Here is a 15,604-nt window from a genome sequence, read left to right as displayed (position 1 = left end):
AAATCCCATATAGATCCAAAGACATTAATCGTTGGGGATTTTAACACACCACTCTCCCCACTAGATAGATCAACTCGGCAAAAACTCAACAGAGAAACCGCAGATCTAAACAGCTGCATAGATCAACTAGACTTAACAGACATTTACCGAACATTTCACCCAGCAGCATCAGAATACACGGTTTTCTCAGCAGCACATGGAACGTTTTCTAAAATAGACCACATTTTAGGCCACAAAGCAAACTTGTCTAAATTCAGAAACATTGAAGTTATACCTTGCATTCTCTCTGACCACAAGGGAATAAAGTTAGAACTCACCACCAAAAGCCACCAAAGAAAGTCCGGTATCACATGGAGGCTGAACAACACACTGCTGAATCATGAATGGGTCATGGAAGAGATTAGAAAGGAAATTCAAATGTTCATGCTATTCAACAAAAATGAACACACAAAATACCAGCTCCTCTGGGACACAGCAAAGGCAGTACTCAGAGGCAAGTTTATAGCTCTGAGCTCCTACATCAACAAATTGGAGAGATCTGAAACTAACAATTTAATGACACATCTAAACCTTCTTGAAAAAGAGCAGCAAGATAAACCCCAATCCAGTAGACGGAAAGAAATAATCAAAATTAAATCAGAATTAAATGAATTAGAATCCAAAAAAACTATAGAAAATATCAACAAAACAAAGAGTTGGTTCTTCGAAAAACTTAACAAAATTGACAGACCTTTAGCAAACCTTATCAGAAAAAGAAGAGAACACACCCAAATTAATAAACTCAGAGATGAGAATGGAAACATCACCACGGAAACAAGCAAGATTCAGAACATTATAAGGGAATACTTCTCAAAACTTTATGCTAATAAGTTTGAGAACTTGACAGAAATGGACCTCTTCCTAGCAAATATTGACATGCCAAAACTAAACCAAGATGAGGTAAACTATCTTAACAGGCCCATATCAAGCATTGAAATAGAAACAGCAATAAGAGACCTCCCAGCTAAGAAAAGTCCAGGACCAGATGGTTTTACAGCGGAATTTTACAAGGCCTTCAAAGCAGAGCTCACACCAATTCTCCTCCAACTCTTCAATGAAATTGAAAGAGAAAGCTCACTACCGAACACATTCTATGAAGCCATCATAACCCTCATCCCAAAACCAGGTAGGGACTCATCAAAGAAAGAGAACTATAGACCCATTTCTTTGATGAACATTGATGCGAAACTTCTCAACAAAATTTTGGCCAATCGACTTCAACAATTCATCCAAAAAATCATACACCACGATCAAACAGGATTCATTTCAGGGATGCAAAGCTGGTTCAATATACGCAAATCAATTAATATTATTCATCACATCAACAGGAGCAAGAATAAGAACCACATGGTTATCTCAATAGACGCAGAAAAAGCATTTGACAAGATCCAACACCCCTTTATGATGAAGGTTTTGGAAAAATTAGGAATCCATGGAACATTCCTCAATACAATAAAGGCTGTATATGACAAACCTACAGCCAGCATTATACTCAATGGTGAAAAACTAAAGCCATTTCCTCTTAACTCACGAACAAGACAAGGATGCCCACTCTCTCCACTTCTCTTCAATCTAGTATTAGAATGCCTAGCTACAGCAATAAGACAAGATGCAGACATAAAGGGGATCCAAATAGGGAAAGAAGAAATAAAACTCTCCCTCTTTGCAGATGACATGATCTTGTATTTAAAGAATCCCATAGACTCCACTCCCAAATTACTCAAGCTGATTCAAAACTTTGGCAAAGTAGCAGGTTATAAAATTAACCCCCAAAAATCAATGGCTTTTCTGTATGCCAACAATGAGAAAAGTGTGGCTGAAATTAGGAAAGCAACTCCATTTGTAATAGCCTCACAAAAAATAAAATACCTAGGAATTAACTTAACTAAAGAAGTGAAGGACCTCTATGATGAAAACTTTAAAATCTTGAAAAAGGAAATGAACACAGAACTTAAAAAATGGCAAAACCTCCCATGCTCCTGGATTGGAAAGATTAACATCGTGAAAATGGCAATACTGCCCAAGGCTATCTACAAATTCAACGCAATACCTATCAAAATTCCACCCTCATTCTTCAAGGAAATAGAAGAGGCAATCCAAAAATTCATATGGAACAATAAAAGACCCCGAATAGCAAAAACGCTCCTCAACGGAAAGAATACTGCTGGAGGAATATCAATACCAAATTTCAAACTCTACTATAAAGCCATAGTAATCAAAACAGCTTGGTATTGGCATAAGAACAGACCTCAGGACCAATGGAATAGAATTGAAAACCCAGAAATGAACCTACAGACCTATAGCCATCTAATCTTCGATAAGGGAGCTAAAACAATAGAATGGAAGACAGACAGCCTCTTCAGTAAATGGTGCTGGCAAAACTGGTTAACTACATGTAGAAAACTAAAGCTAGATCCTTATATATCACCCTGCACCAGAATCAACTCCAAATGGATCAAAGACCTTGAACTCAAAGCAGACACTCTGAAAACATTACAGGATGGAATAGGAGAAACCCTGGGTCTCCTTGGCTCAGGCCGAAATTTTCTGAATAGAGACCCGGAAACACAACAAATCAAAGAAAGGCTGGACAAATGGGATTGTATAAGGTTGCAGAGCTTCTGCAGGGCAAATGACATAGCTAGCAAGATCAATAGAAAGCCCACGGACTGGGAGAAGATCTTTACTAGCCATACAACGGACAAGGGTCTCATATCTAAAATATACTTGGAACTCAAAAAATTAAACCACCCAACAACAAATCCTCAAAGAAACAACTGCCCAATAAGTAAGTGGGCGAAAGACTTAAAGAGAAGCTTCTCTGAAGAAGAAAGAAGGATGGCCAATAGACACATGAAGAAATGTTCAACATCCCTAGCCATAAAAGAAATGCAAATCAAAACAACATTGAGATATCACCTCACTCCAGTTAGAACAGCAAAAATCAAGAACTCTAACAACAACAGATGCTGGAGGGGATGTGGACAGAAAGGAACCTTACTTCATTGTTGGTGGGAATGTAAACTTGTTCAACCACTTTGGAAAGCAGTATGGAGGTTCCTCAAAAGACTCCACATAGAGCTCCCCAACGACCCAGCAATCCCACTTTTGGGCATTTACCCAAATGATCACAAACAAGGCCACACTAAAGCTACCAGCACAACTATGTTTATTGCAGCATTATTTACCATAGCTAAGACATGGAACCAACCCAGATGCCCCTCAGTAGATGAATGGATCAAGAAGATGTGGTATATATACACAATGGAATTCTATGCCTCCATCAGAAAGAATGACATTTCCCCATTTGTTAGGAAATGGAAAGGCTTGGAAAAAATTATATTAAGTGAAGTAAGCCAGGCCCAAAGAAACATAGGTCCCATGGTTTCCCTTATTTGCAATATCTAGTATAGGTATGAGTCAAGCGGAAAAAGTCAGATAATGTGATGTTAGGAAAACAAAACCTCAAATATGTATTTTAATGTTTTTGTTTCTTTCATGCATGTGTTTCTAATGCATTTATAAGATTATTTCTTTGTTGCTTTGTATGTCCCTCCCCCACAGTGTAACCCCTGCTTTCACTATATTTGATGTCAGTATAACATGTGGAGGAGACGGGGACAAACAAGTCGTTTAAGGATTCAGGTGGACCTGTTGCAACAATGAGAAGTACAAAATGTCATGTCAAAACCAGCTTTACAATGTCGGTGGGGGGGGGTGGAGGGGGGGTATGATTGGGTGGGAGGGAGGGGGGAGGCTGGGAAGGAAGGTGAAGGGTAAACAAAGGAGGAGGATGCAATGCTCGGTAAGAAATGTATGCATTATCCTGCCCATGTAATTGTAACCCCTCTGTACAGTATGTTCTCAAATAAAATAAAATAAAATTTAAAAAAAAAAATAAAAAAAAAAAAATAAAAGTGCTGCAATAATTCTCTCCCTTTATGATTGGTCTTTGCAGTATATTTTTTTGTTGCTTGATCAGCAACTACATTTAAACAGAAAAAAGTTCATCATTCCTCTTTTCCACTATTGCTGGATTTTTTTCTATTATGAATTTATTTATCAAATCATCATTCCGTTAGTAGACACAAACATATTACCTATTTTTCACTTGTTTTTAATTTTGAAAATAACAATGATTTTTTTCTAGAACTTATTTTTGCATACTCTAAAGCTAGTCCCCAGCTAGTCACTGTTGGGTCATGCCTGCGAACCTGACTACTCAGCAGGTGAGATATGAGGAGCTTGGTTTGAAGCCATTCAGAACAAAGAAAGTCTGTGAGACACTCATCCTTATCTCCAGTTTACCAGCAAAAAGCCAGAGGTCAAGATGTGACTTACGTGGTATAGTAACAGCCTTGAGCAAAAAACCCAACTGAGAGCAGATAGCCCTGTGTTCAATTCCTAGTACTAGTATTAGAGTTGAACTAAACAAGCAACTAAATGAATACAGTAAAAAAATTAAAAGCAGCAGCAACATTTTTGATATAGTCAAAAATTGAACCAATTTGTATACATACATTCTTACTGACTTCAGCTGTCAGAGGTGTTTAACATATGCTTGTATGCACACGGGACTATGTTGTATCTCTGCTGTAGTGTATTGGTTTACAATTGTTTCCATATTTAAGTAGCACAGAAGTTAGTTGTTAAAGCTTGTAAAAATCTTGAATTTTGTGAGGAAAGTCTTTACTATTTTTCTTCTAAACTGCCTTTCTATTTTGTGTCCATAACTAATTCTCATGTAAATTATACCAACAAAAACACCATGTAGTGACTCTCCCAAGCCCTGTTTGAGGTAATAAGTAGGTTCCAACATTAACTTTCTATGTTTTATAGCATTCAGAATGCTATAATTTAGATGAGTGTTGCCCAATGGCCCATGTGTTAAAAGCTTGGTCACCAATCTTTTGCACTATTGCCAGATGGTAAAACATGCAGGAGAGGAGGCTCAGTGAGGGGAAGGGAGGTCACTAGGCCACACCCTCCAAGGGTGTGCTGAGACTTCAGTCCCTTCCTCTCCTTTTCTTTAACTTCTCCAGCTGCCATTTCCTCCCTCAGTAATGTACTACCTTGCCACAAGTCCCCCAAAGGCTCATCTCCTTTGTGATCTGTCCTTGCCCAAACTTTCTCATTTCTACTACTGTTAAGATTGGACCTTCTTTGACTGAATTTGAACATTTTGATAGAAATCAGTGTATTTCACTACTGTTTGGTAAGATCCATCTTTTCGTCTCTTTTTCTTCTCTTGTATTATATTGTAATGTTATGCTTTGTATCACATATATCATTGTTCTTTTGAAAAAATCAAGGTAAATAATGCTATGACAGAAATAACAATGTTAGAGAATTATAATCTGTACATAGGTCAAAGAACAACATTATGAACTCTGACATATTATATAGAAAAATATTCTTGGAAAGTTAATGTCTTTTCTGATAAAGCACCTTAGAATTGAATTAGCAGAATCATAATTCTCAATTGATAAATAGTACATTTCAGAAACCAAGGAAACAATTACCTTCAAAGTGAAATACTAAAATCAAATCAGAGCTGAATTTATGTATTATAACCATTTTCTTATACAATGGAAATTATGAATGTTCAAGGAAAGAACAATGTAATTAGTAAATAATAAAGTGTAGACATTTACAATACATACAAGTATAGCATAAGAAACTTGTTAAAATCTTTTACGAGTTGGTAAACTGAACACTATAAAATAAACGTACAGCCAGGCACCAGTGGCTCACATCTATAATCCTAGCTCCTAGGGATCTGAGATCTGAGGGTCATGGTTCAAAGCCAGTCCAAGCAGAAAAGTCTGTGAGACACTTATTGCCAATAAACTACTCAGAAAAAACTGGAAGTGGCACTGTGGCTAAAGTGGTTGAGTGCTAGCCTTGAGCACAAAGAAGCTCAGGGACAATGCCCAGGCCCTGAATTCAAGCCCTAAGACCAGCCAAACAAACAAACAAACAAACATGCAAAGTGCAATGGATTACTAAAAACAATGTTTACAAGATTACTTTAAAACATACCAATTTAATTATATAAATTATCCTTATAAGCATACATATATCATCTCAATAAAAATACCAAAAAATCTCTGATATGATAAAAATGTCAAATACTATATAATTTCATGTGTCAGTCACTAGGCCTGGGTTTTTAGTGCGTCTATCCTCCCCAGAAAATTATATATTAGATGCTATTATTAATTTATTTTGTATTGGAGGACATTTACGAAATAATGGGCTTTATTAACTTCTCTAAGCTAAATTAGGATTAATTTATTTAGGTAAATTATCACCTAGCAAAGATCAGAGTCAGGTGAGAGGTTAAATATACAATGTTGCAAAGATATGACTACATATCATTACAAAAGGAACCCTGACCACTAATTTCCAGCCCAGCAAACAATCCCACTAGTCACAGTCAACTGGTTGAAGAAGTCAGTTTTAGTATTGCTTGTGACTATACCAAAAAGTCAAAATTTCCTCAAAAAATTGCCTGTAAGTAGCCATGGGGGAAGAACATACAAAGAAACAGAAAAAAATCACATAGTACATTATAAGTGCATTAAAAAGAACAACAAGAAAGATAAAAATCTCTGTGTCCCTATATTGGGGTTCACTTCGCTAAGCATCAGTTTATAGTCATATGTATATATCTTTATGCCTCTTCTGCTTGTCCTAGACATGTACTAGTTATTGCAGATAAGGGAAACCATGGAACCTATATTTCTCTGGGCCAGACTTGATTACTACCTCACAGCTTGTTCTTTACCCCTGACTCTAACATAAGACCAATTGGAGAAAACCAAATTTGACCTGCTAACCAAACATACAGGATGCTCAGCTTCTTGTCTGAATATTATCTCCTCACCAGTATCCTGCATTTGAAGCATAAGAAGTCCTCTCTCCATTGTAAAGCCTTCTCTCTCTTTGACTTGTAGCTTGTGAACTTTTGCCAAACATTAGTGATGGTGCCTAGATGCCTTGCTATTGCAAATACTGATTAAGTGGAGACACAGGGTGATATGAATCTAAGTCTTGAAAAAGCTTTCTTTTCGATAAAGGATTACTTTTGTATAATCTTTTTAAAAAACCTATTGGGTATTTGTTTGTAACTTGATAAAATTTTCCTAATTTTAACATAAAAAAGGAAAAAATATGAAAAATATAACTTAAAAGGGAAACATTTCTTACCAAATACTAAAATGTCTCTTTTTGCAGGTATAGTATAGCCAGTATGCTAAAAGTGTTAAAGACGATATATTATTGCATAACAAATTAACTTTTCAAAATACTTCAAATAATTGTTAATATTAGAATTTTGAAAATTAATTGTATTATATACTCCAAAATATGGGGTGGTATATATGTATGTGTAGTTTATGCTCATATAAAACTAACTTGATTTGACATTAATAGGTTAAAGGTCTATATAAAAATGAGATTGACTATTCAATATAGTAGCACAGTTCCTGAATTTTATTATACCACTTTCAGATTATATCACTTTCAAATGAAGGAAGTTAGATTTTAAACAGTCCAGGAGCTGTTTTTGAGGCCAGCTCAAACAGGAAAGTTCACTGGATTCCAACTCCAAATAACCAGTAAAAAGTAAGGTGTGGCCCAACTGGTAGAACACTAGCCTACCAAGTCTGGGGCCCTGAGTTGAATCCCTGGTTATTGAAAAACAAATAAACAAAAAAAAGCAGGTAAAAATAGGAGAAACATAATAAGCATAAGTTCTATAAAATTAGCATTTATTAATCAGCACAGCAAAGAAACAATTCATGGTATACCACCAACATACACACACACACACACACACACACACACACACACACACAATTAGTTCACAAAAGAAAAGTTCAGTATGTTCAAAAGAGTAAAGACAAAATAAAGTATAATATTTGGTTCCAATTCATAAACCTGTTAAATAAGAGCAAAGTGAAAGGGAAATCATAATAGTGAAAATTTTTTTCTGCAATATTGAGAAGATGGATGTCATATGCCCAGACAACTCTTAAAACTAAAACAAAAAAATAAGACTCCTAAAAGTCAGAATATTATATGCTACCACCGATGAGCATAGGTCTTAATAATACTGGGAATAATATTTAGATTTAAATAAGAACATGAATGACTTAAATATCCAGCATAATATATTAGAAAAAGAGCAACATACCAAAATGAAAGAAAGCAATGATGTAGGTCTGCCAACCATATGAGACTACTATATTTATTTGAGTGTACAAATTTTATATGTTACTCCAGACACTGTGCTAGAGGATTGGGGGAAAAATTCATTATCCCTCTACCCTTTTAAATTCTTAGCTTTGACCCTTCTATCAAAAGACAGCTTAACAACAGAAAAATTGACACAAGTTTCTTACTTCATATATATGTATATCGTATTATATTATATAATTATATATGTCATATAATATGTATATTATATAATTTATATATTTATATATAATTTATCCATACATATAAGTTATACATGACAGAAGCCCAAAGAGCTAGCATGCAATCTGAGATTAAATATCATCTTCAGCTTAAAAAAATGGGAGAAAGAATTTCAGAGGCAAGTTATAAAAAAGTGAGCACAGTAAGGTTTACTATGTAAATTTAAGTCTGCCTAAATGAGTTTCTTCTGATTGAAAATCATTCTTTTTCTTCCTGGTACAGAAACGTAAACCTGCTTATAAATGGAGATTTCCTTTGTAAATGCCAAATTCTCTCACAAAATGATAACTCTATTTGCAGAGCTTCCCTTGTGTCTGGAGTTGCTTAAAATAATTATCTAAAAATGATCCCTATGGAGAGGCTTTCTTTGGAGTGGCATATTCTGGTCTCTTACACTTCTTCCTCTCAATTTTTCAGCTACATCAATTGGGATTAACTAGAATGCCCTCTATTCTTCCTATTTCTTTGTATTGAGACTAACTGAATCTACCTTTTTTTTCTGTCATTCGTCTTATTTTTGTCCAATTATCAAACTATATAATAAGTACAGAATTTATAGTGGAGTCTAGGAGTTACCCAGCCACAATATGATGACTTAGCATATTGATCATTACAAGTTACAAATATCAGCAAAACCGTAGTTGTGAAGGGGCTTGTCCTGCTTCTTCCTAAATGAAGCCCCCTAACACTAGGTCACCTCCCTGTCCCATTTGTTCACTTCCTTATTAATTTATTTTTCCTCTAAAAGGTATAAGAACAAGTATAAACCCTGACCATTTATTTAGATCTTTTGTGTAAAGTTCTCTCCATATATGTACAAGCAAAACTTGTTTGCTTTCCTCCTATGAATTGGAATGTTGTCAATTTGGTTTCGAAGCCCAGCTAAGGAATGAGGAGGGGTAAGAGTGATTTCCTTCTCACTTGTATGCGATAGTCTAATCTCGGTATATATTTTAAAATCAATATTTAATTATGTTCACTCTTAGGATATGTATGTCATTTGTCACCAACTGGATGAGTAGCTTCAGTAGCTTTATCTGGATTGCTATCCACACAGAGGTTATAAAGTGATCACTAAAAGGGGTGTCTGGGCAAAGCACTATAATATTTGTGGCATGCCATTGATAATATTTTCCATTTGTTTGAGATATGGGCCAAAGGATGGGAAAATGTACCAAAAGTTAGAGATAAGGAAGTGTGTCCAGCCATAGTCCAAAGAGTGTGGAGATGTGGAGTGAATTTTTGGCCCTATCACTTAAGCTGATTTGATTCTTGTCAATTGATGCAGCTGTGATACCTCACATCATCGTAGGCTGTGATATCAAAATATCAATTTTGTCACTTTCTGGGCATTTGCTCTGTCAGGGATCTTTGCCTGTGGCAAATACAACTTGAGCTAAGTTATTTTGCCATTTTCTGGAAGAGAGCTAGAATAACTACATCTATAATTTGAAAGCACCTTCTCTTTCCCTTTTTCTTTTTCATTCTTTTTCCTTCCCCTCTACTGAATTGAAAAATTAATGACTACATAGAAAATCTGAGAAGTTATTTTACAATGCAAACTTTTGGAAAAAAAATGTATCATATGCCCCCATCACAAGAAGTAGTGGGATACAAAACTATGCAGCAAGAAAAATGCAGCCATAGGGAAGTTCATGACAGATAAGCACTATTGCTTCTTGGTTCAACTTGCCTTGAGCTGATGAGAATTGCCTGTCAGATAATAAACTAGATAGATTGCTTGCTTGCCATATCAAAAGGTTTTAGTTTTATTCTAAAGATAAGGAGACGATGCTGTGTTTCCAGGCATGGAGGCAAATTAAGTTATTCTGAGAATTTTTTAACTGTAAAGTGTCAAATAAACAATGGAGACCTTAGCTGAAGAATTTATTCAAAAGAATTATTGCAGTAGAACCCAAAACCACTTACAATAAGGTGACTATTTTGACCACAAGTATTTCAAAGGTCAGGTAGAAACAAGCTTTTCAATTAGAGAGCAGTGAGCAAGGAATGGGAAGGAGTAATCCATACTTAATGTTTTCTTTCCTTGCAATGTTCAGCTGATATACTAGTCTACAAGTAGAACTTTTAAATTCAGAGCCCTGGAAGAAGGGGAAACATTTGACTGAAGTTTAATGAGTTCATGAAAACACATTCTCCCCCCACCAAAAAAAAAATTTATCAGTGAATATAAATAGTTCAACCGGTAACTTATGAGGCTCAGAATGACTATTTGAAGAGCTATTGCCCTTGTCAATAGAAAATGGGCAGTGAGAGGGAAGCCAGGAGTTATATTTAAAGTCTATAGGAAGACCTTGCTTTAAGCCTTTTGTTTTGGAATGCTTTGTTTTTCTAGACAAGGTCTTGTAATATAACCCAGGATGGCCTGGCGACATATTACTTAGGTTGGTCTTGTATATAACTTCCTCTCACTTTAGGCCTTTGAGTACCACTATGTCTAGCTCAGCTTGGAAATTTTGATCTTTGTACTCATTTGCTTTTTGTTTGCTTTTAGCTTCATGTCTTTTCCAGGATCACAGAGCTTAGGCAAAGTTCAAAGCAGTCAAATATAATAGGTAACAATACAAGTAATTACAGGATCATTCTGACACTGAAAATACAAATAAGAAGCCTATATATGACTCAAAGCCTTCACAGAAACCAGTCAGGTAGCCAAACCATAATCACTGCCAAAACCTTGGTCAGTAGTTATTAAATAACATGCTGATTTCTTATTATTTCCACTGGTCTCAAGACCAACCAGAGAAATCTGAGTATGGTCTCCAAATGAATTTCAAGAATTCATGTCTCCAGGTTCCCTATTAGATGAGTTATTTCCAATGAATCCATTCCTGAATGCTTCCCTATGCATTTTTCTCTTTTTCCCCCCTATATGGCTTTGAGTCTGTATGGAATGAAAGTAATGCAATGTTAGCTGGTGTCCTCAATATAGCAAATTTTGAGGAGTAAAAGTAGTAGCTGTTTGTTCCTATTGTGATGGTCTGCATTTCATGTTTTCCTGCAGGGTCTATTGAGTTTAGGTCTCGATCTTACTTCATTTCTCTTAGTTTTCTTGTACCTTGTGTTTTGCATAATAGACAATGCAATATGTGGAAGGGAAAGGGAATCACAGAACTAGCAGAACAATAGATGACCCACAGCAACATTGATACTCACTCGACACTATGTTGGATATGAACATTGCTACTTCGGTGGGGTGCATAGATAGGGATAAGTGGGAGATAAAGAAGGATGGGGTAACAATGATTAAAACAAATGTACTTATTGCCGTACTTTTGTAACTGTAACCTCCCCCCAGCTCATCACCTATACAATAAAAAAGAATCTCTTACAAGTGAAGTATCTACAAAGACTCCACTGACTTAATGTTTATTTACAGCTTCTTGTGAACATGCTAATATCGTAATTCAACAGTAAGTGAGAAGTAACACTAGTGTGAATACTCTGATCATTTTTTTCTTTGACACTGAATTACTGAGTTTTTCTCTTAGTTCCTATTGTTTTCGTTTTAATGAAATTCCTCATCTTTCATTTATCTCTTGTGTTTCTGTTTCTTGTTGTATTGCATAAAAATTATGCATGTTACAGAAATTGAACCACAGGATAGACTATGGCCACAGGCTTTATGAGCTTGTACAAGCAAGCTTTACACATGAGGAAATGTGTTTTGCACAATGTCAGATAACTTTTACAGTGGATCACAGATAAAATTGGATAAATTTCTGCTATTACCTCAGTTGTTTCTTTCCCCCTTTATTTCTTGGCCCTAACTAAGAAAGACATGATCTTTGGTTATTTGCCTGCCTGGAGATACAAATTGTCATGTTTGCATTTTGAGGCAAAAAACTCAAGACTGTACCAACACCATTTCAAACCAATGATTACCTTCTCACATAAAGGTCTAAACACTAAATCCTCTATTCTTCTGGAGGAAAACAGAAACAAAACCCCTCTAATTTCATATGAATTCTCAGTTTATATTATTACATTTATTTTTCCATTTGGCTTAGTTTTACCCAGGATTATGTGGCAAATTGACTCAAAGTGACACTTACTTAAAAACCAATATAGGTCACGAATGAAGCACATTTCTAGAACAGACTGAACATGTTGGAAGAACCTTAGAACAAAATAGGTAATATTCATAATAAATGCATGACTTTGCACATCACAGAGCCAGTGGACTCTAGTCAATGACCTACTCACAGATGTATTTGCAAATGGAATAAACAAGGAAAATATGGGGAAATTATTATTTCATATAAGAAAAGAAATGAATAACCTAAAAATTCAGATGTAAAAGCATATAATTTATACAGGTGGACCCATTGCAACAATGATATGTACAAGTCGTTATGTCAAAAAGGAACTTTACAACTTTGGAGGGGGGCAGGGGGGTAGGATTGGGTAGGGGATGGGGGGGAGGATGGGAAGGGATGGGAAGGGGAAACAAAGGAGGAAGCTACAATGCTTGATAAATATACTCATTATCTTGCCCATGTAATTGTAACCCTCTGTACAGTATTTTCACAATAAAAAAAAGCACATAATTTAAACCCAACCATTCAGGTGTGAAGGAAGGAAGATTACAAGGCCGAGGTTAGTCTTGGCCATAGAACTTGACCCTATCTCAAAAACAAATAGAATGAACCTATGTACATAAGAACATAACCTGGTGCTAAGTGAAATGAACCCTAAGATAGGGACACAAGAGATTTTATCTTTCTTTTAATATACTTATAATGTAGTATGTGATGTTTCTTTGTTTCTTTGTATGTTTTTTTCCCTGTGGTACAACTCCTGTTGTCACTGTGTTTGATTCCGGTGCCCTGCATCTTGTATATACATTTTTCTAATTTAGGGAGGGGAAGAAAAATAACAAAATGCTGAAATAAGGATAAAGGATGACCTATTGTAACAATGAGATGTAAACGTCTAGGATAATCTTATCAGATGAGCAGAACAGCTCAATAGCTATGTACAGTGTCCACTTCGGCAGCACATATACTAAAATCGGAACGATACAGAGAAGATTAGCATGGCTCCTGCGCAAGGATGACATGCAAATTCGTGAAGCGTTCCATATTTTTGTACGGAATTGTCACAATAAAAAAGGATGATGTTAAGAGAAATGAACCCCAAGATAAAAAAAAATAGCTATGTGCATATGATCATACAAGATGATGCTAAGCGAAATGGACTCCAAACATGGACACAAGAGGCTTTTCTTTGTTGTTGTTGTTTTTAATGTACTATGTGATTTTTGTTTCTTTTGTATGTTCTTCCCCTTATAGTATATCATGTTGTGAGTGTGCAAGTGTGTGTGTGTGTGTGTGTGTGTGTGTGTGTGTGTGTGTGTGTGAGACTATATTTGAGTTTAGTACCCTGGTATTGTATATATATTTATTTAAATTAAGAAAGGGAAGGGGAACAACAGAATGGTGAATCAAAGGACAAGAAGGGACCCAATGAAAGTGTGATATGCATAAGACAATATGTTGGAAATGATCCATACAACTTTGGGGGGTGGGAGGGTGGGAAACTAGGAGAAAAATGAGGGAAGAGGTAACAAGTTTGAAAAGAAATGTACTTATTATCTTACTTATGGAATTGTAACACCTCTGTACATTACCTTGACAATAAAAAATAAATTAAAGTATAAAAAAGAAAAAGAAAAGAAGTCAAGGAAATGTCCTTCCAGTCAGATAAACAAGATTTATTCCAGAGGAAGTAAAAACTGCTTAACATTTATCATACCTTAAACACACAGTCAATTAACCAACCACAAATAAGAATGATCACCCTCATTGATTTCTGAAAGCTACAATTGCCATGTGTGCTTAACCTCTTTCTTAGAATAAACAGTATATTTTGAGTATACAAAGCAGTACAGATTTCAAATCCCCCAAGGATTTTCCCTCTTATCTTTGAGCTGTAGCCTTTTGCTCCCTGAATGAAAAGCACTCTTTTTCCCCGTTCTATCTTTTTCCTGATCCATCTAAATTAACTGCATATAATTTTGCCTTTTCCTGTATATAGGATGCATCCAGAGATAGGAGTCTGGATATTGTACCTAATATTCGACATATTCCAACGACATGTAAAGATAACTATAGTAGAACTTTCATAGATTTGTAGAGAACTTTCCAAGCTTGTCCAAACTACCCCAAATATTACCATAAGGCAGGATAAGAGGAGGGGCACAAACATACCACACAAGGCCTTGAATTGAAAACAATTTCTCAGACTCTGATTCAGCTCTTCTAATATTCCTGTTCTACCTGTCAATAAATCAAGTGGTTAGAGTCAATGATAATATCTATTTGTTCAAGAACTCAGGGCCATAATCAAGAGTGTCATCTCTCACTGCCTAAATACTGGAAGTGCTAAACTAGAGGAAATGCTCTGGTGAACTATTATGCCATAAACATGCATAGGCCTGACTGTGACACTATGAATTGGGAAAAACAGGTATTTAAAGAGGTCATTATGTCAGTTTTTGGTCTCTTAAGCTAGCCTTCATCTTGTTCATTTCTAGATAGAATGCTGGGTGTCCATAATAAAAATCTCTGAACAATTTCAATCTCATTAATTGAGATTTTAGGAATATTATAGCTAATAGTGCTTCTATACACCAACAAAAATGATAATGTTCATAAAGAAATCAATCTATGACTTGGCTAGCATCCTATTCATTCAGGAAAAAAGTTATAATTTATTGATTGAAACACTAGGAAATGCTTCATTTGTATTCAATAACCTTCTTAGGATTACCATCCAAATGCTTGCCACATGGCAGAGAATCATGAAAATTCAAATGTATAATCTAAGTTATATAAAGCTTTGGGTCTGATCTTTACATCCAGAATGATTCCTTTCTCTCCTAGATGTTTCTATGTCTCCGTTGGAAATTATTTCCTTTGTCACCAGTATACCTGGTCTTGCTTACTTCAGACTAAACCCACGAACTTTAAAACCAGAAATTTAAAAAAAAAACAGAACTTCAAGACCTGTGTATGCATAAAAACTCTGATTTTAAAAATACCACAGCTGATGAGTA

The 15,604-nt window shown here is 35.5% G+C and overlaps 1 non-coding gene across 1 annotated transcript; it reads left to right on the top strand.

The window, feature by feature from the left end:
- The first annotated feature begins 13,527 nt into the window (after positions 1–13,527).
- LOC122104447 lies at positions 13,528–13,634 on the top strand. Its single transcript, XR_006146920.1, has one exon. It is a non-coding gene; the product is annotated as a U6 spliceosomal RNA (small nuclear RNA).
- Positions 13,635–15,604: the final 1,970 nt, after the last annotated feature.

The sequence above is a fragment of the Dipodomys spectabilis genome, unplaced genomic scaffold (assembly GCF_019054845.1).
Source record: "Dipodomys spectabilis isolate Male_0828 unplaced genomic scaffold, ASM1905484v1 ptg000024l, whole genome shotgun sequence".
NCBI lineage: Eukaryota > Metazoa > Chordata > Mammalia > Rodentia > Heteromyidae > Dipodomys > Dipodomys spectabilis.
This window is presented reverse-complemented; position numbering and strand designations above follow the sequence as displayed.